General features: G+C 38.0%; 2 long non-coding RNA genes across 2 annotated transcripts in view; both read right to left on the bottom strand.

Moving 5' to 3' along the window:
* Positions 1-280, bottom strand: part of LOC110270259 — an 11978-nt gene extending 11698 nt beyond the window's left edge. Inside the window, exon 1 of the long non-coding RNA XR_002359581.1 lies at positions 222-280. This is a non-coding gene — a long non-coding RNA (uncharacterized LOC110270259). The remainder of the gene's footprint in view (positions 1-221) is intronic.
* On the bottom strand, positions 445-1548 carry LOC110270257. The gene is made up of 2 exons (XR_002359579.1): positions 1041-1548; positions 445-870 (listed from the first exon to the last, which is right to left on the bottom strand). It is a non-coding gene; the product is annotated as an uncharacterized LOC110270257 (long non-coding RNA).

Below are 3970 nucleotides of genomic sequence, written 5' to 3'. Positions count from 1 at the left end.
CTTAACATGATGGAAGCAGGAAATGAAGGCTTAAAATACAAAAAGTTGAAGAAACTGGGATCAAAGAACTTCAAAATCAAGAGGAGTAACATATTAAACCTTTTTGCTCATCCTTTTGCCTGCCATTCATGCCACTTTCCTGAAACAAAGATCACAAAAATACCAACAAGAGAATTTCAAGTAAGAAAATCGAGTTATCCAATGTCAATCATATAACACACGTTGAAGCGCCGAAGCAAATCCTTGGCCTGTTCCGCATCATGATCCTCGGCCAGTTCACCACAAAAACAAAAAAATCAAAGTGACATAAGATTAAACCGAATAACAAAAATTATTCTCCAAACAAACAATACATACGCTTTAACTTTTAAAATATTAATAGATTCACAGCTACAAGAACCCACTTTTAAAAAAACAAAATTAAAAGAAAGAAATTTGCAAACAAAGTTTAATAATCTTGTCCCACTAGGTGCAGATAGCTTACAAAGATTAGACAATACACAAAACAACAAAGACAATAACAATAACTAGAGTTAGATACATGAAACAACCAATGCTATTGTGCCCTGTCATAAGTCATCTTTGTGTTTATCCCATTCATTTTTAAATCTCTTCTAATAATTTCTGGTAAAGTTTTCTTTGTTCTTCCTCTCCTCTAAAATACACCATTTGTAACTAACTCAAGCAATCTTCCCTAACCTCTCTGAAGCTCAGGAAGCTGTAGGACAATTAACGGACGGAAAGAAATCAAGAAATGCAACAACAATGTAAGTAGTGCACCAAGCAACAATAGAAATCAACAATTTCAGAAAATCAGAGTAGTCCATAAACCAACAACCCCTTAACCCAGCAGCCATAGTACCTGAAAACCTGAAAATAATTAGGAAACATCAAAACCAAAAACAAATTAAAAAGAAAACATGATGCTTCTTAATTAAAAAACAAATAATCGCAGAACCTCCCCTAATCAGAACAATAATCAAAACCCTAATCAGAAGTTCCAATCATCAAAATCCCTAATCAAAACAATAATTATTTACCTGAGCTTGAGTAGAGGTTAAAGAAGAGAAGAAGAAGAAGACTAGCGGCAGAGAAGAAGAGGACGACTGGGGACAACACCGTCGTGACCGAGACAGGAAAACTAGTCATCGTTGTTGAGGGTTAGAGAAGCGCCATCGCACTTCGCATTTGTTGTAGCTGAGGGTCGCCAACTCGTCATCACCGAGAGGCGAGAAGCAGCGCAGCACCGTCATGACTCTGAGGCGAGTGAGTGGTGACAGAAGCCGTGACGGTGGCTGGTGAGAGACAAATAGAGGGTTGAGAAGGAAAGGATGATGGCAGATGGTGAGAGGCGCGGCAGAGAGAGGGCTGAGAGAGGAAAGGTGGCGACACCGTTCGTGCGCCGTGAGGGGGACCGAGGGTGCATGGCTGCGTCTTGTGGTGCTGAGAGAAGAGGGCTGTGTGCAGACCCTAGAGTGTATGGTAGTATGTGATTTGGTGAAAAGGAAACAAAAAATTACTAAGTGTTTGTGAGTTGTGTCAAATTTTTTTGCTCTAGATACATTAGGCATCACTTTTAAAATGCACCCAAAATTTAACAAATAGGCTACCCTCTAAAAGCGTCTCCTTTGATATGAAAAGTGAACCTATAGATATCAACCTACGGCTACACTTTATAAGTGATTTCTATAATACCTAAGGCTACACTTTTTAAATGATGCCACAATTGTGTATCATTTTCTCTTATAAAAAAAGCAACACGGAGAAAAGCATAGAATAGGCTACGCTTTTCAAATGTAGCTTAAAAAAGTGTGGCTAAATGGGTATTTTTCTTGTAGTGATGTGTGGAAAAAGTTGGTGGGCAAGGAATTGAAGTTGAAGAAGTTTGCCAAGAGGTGGAGGTAGTCAAAGAAGAGCACAAGGGAGTGGAACTTGCAAGATTATTAGGACCACCCCTTCCTAAGTCACCATCCAACACAACATTCAAGTGGGTAAAATTCTTATCCCTAAGCCTTACTTTCTCACTTGAATATGGTTTGATTGAAAATGATGGTCAACTTAGAGCTCTTTGTGGGGTCAAGAGTAGGAGAGAGATGGTTAGTGGTTGGAAACATCATTTTAGGTTCATTATGGTTGCATGTTCAAAGTTTGATTGCAAGGTTTGGTGTGGAGCTAAATTGTATCGGTCTAGGAAGTTGTTTAGAGGTTTCTTTGAGAATTCCAAGGCTAAACCACCCAATTAGAGCTATGATAATCAACTTGAAAATGGATGTTAAAACAAGATTTGGGATCTTGGATCACAACATGAAGACCAATTTTGGGAGCTCATATCTTAGGAAGAACTTCACCCAAGCTTGGTGAAGACAGTTGGAAATTCTGACAATCGTTTGGGGAGCAAACATCCTTGGAGGTTCAAGGATGAATACAAGCATAAGCCACCATGACAAGGGGCTTCCCAAATGTCTAACTTAAGGACTTAAACTAAAAGTGCTAGGTGGGAGGCACCCCACCATGGTAACCTCTTTCCATTCTCTTGTAGATATATTCAATGAATGAATTGAGTTGCCATTGTAGGTAGTTTTTCTTATTTTCTATACTCTTATACATTTTGCTTTTATTGATAGATTGTTTGTTAAATTCATGTCATGATTAGAATAGTTGTTGTTAATTTGTATTTTGCTTGAAGTGTAAGTTTTGTGTGTTTTGTATGTGAAAAATATTTCAAAATAAAAAAATATTTGTTGTTAAATTTGAATTTTGATTGTTTTAGAATACTTGTAGATTAGGAGAGTGCCCTGTTTCTATTTTCATATGTAAAAAAAAAGGGAGCCAGGCACACGTACGCGTGCTCGACACTTACGCGTCGATGCGTCAACATGGCTCCATACATGGCACCTGAGAGTTGCGCGAACACCACGCGTACACTGTGCGACACGCACAGCTGCACCCACGTGTACGCGCACATCACACATACGCGTCGATTTACACTCTCACCATCCACGCTCAAGTGTACAGGACGCTTACGCGTCACTTCCGCGCCCTGTTTCTTCCCCTTTCTTTTTCTTTCTTTCTTCTTTCTTCTCTCCTTCTTCTTTCTTTATACCTTCTTTCTTCTCTCATCTTCCTTTCTTACTTTCTTCCTCTCCTTTCAAAATTCTATTTTTATCAATTTTATTTTTTCTTATTTTTCATTTTCTTTTATTTATTGCATATGCATATTTTTATTCATTGCATTTTAATTTCGTTCTTATAGCTTGTTCTTACTTTCTTTTCTAAGTCTCTTATTCTAATAATAGTCTTGAATTCTCTTACTTAATTGTTGATAATTTCTTGCATTGTTTTGGTGCTTCGTGACTTGTTTAGCATTAATGGTCATATTTACTCCACACACAAGATTAGTGCTTTAGTCCTTCCTAATTCATTATTCTTTGTTTTTGTACCTCATCATCATTGAGTTAGGATGGGACCAAATACTCTCATACTTATCACTAATCTTATTTGTGTCAATTGTTGATTAAGCTTGATGCAACATGCTCTTCATGTCATGTACCTATGCTTTGACTTTACTCTTGCATCAAGTATTAGTTGATATGCCCTTTGCCTATATTGCTCTCTCACTTACATGCGTAGCTAACATGTAGTGAGAACCTTACTCTTATTTGGTATTAGCCCATGCCTATGTTCTATTTGGTTTGATATCTTTATTATGGGCTTAATTTTCTTTCTTTTTCTTTCCTTTTAGGTTGGCCACCAAGAAGGAAAGGATTGAAAAGGCTTCTAAATGGGGCAACAAACAAGTCTACCCGCACAATCCTTTGAGGAAGCTCATCAGTTGTAGCAACCCGTCCACCTTGCTCTTCTTTGTATGCACCGAAGACGGTGCAATCTTCAAGTGTGGGGAGGTCGTTTGACCGATCTCCGTGGGTAACAATTTTCTTTTTCAACACCAATTCTTGATTTTCTTTGTTAG

The sequence above is a fragment of the Arachis ipaensis genome, chromosome B03 (assembly GCF_000816755.2).
Source record: "Arachis ipaensis cultivar K30076 chromosome B03, Araip1.1, whole genome shotgun sequence".
NCBI classification, from domain to species: Eukaryota; Viridiplantae; Streptophyta; class Magnoliopsida; order Fabales; family Fabaceae; genus Arachis; species Arachis ipaensis.
Note: the sequence above shows the minus strand (reverse complement) of the source record. Positions and strands in the feature narration are given on the sequence as shown.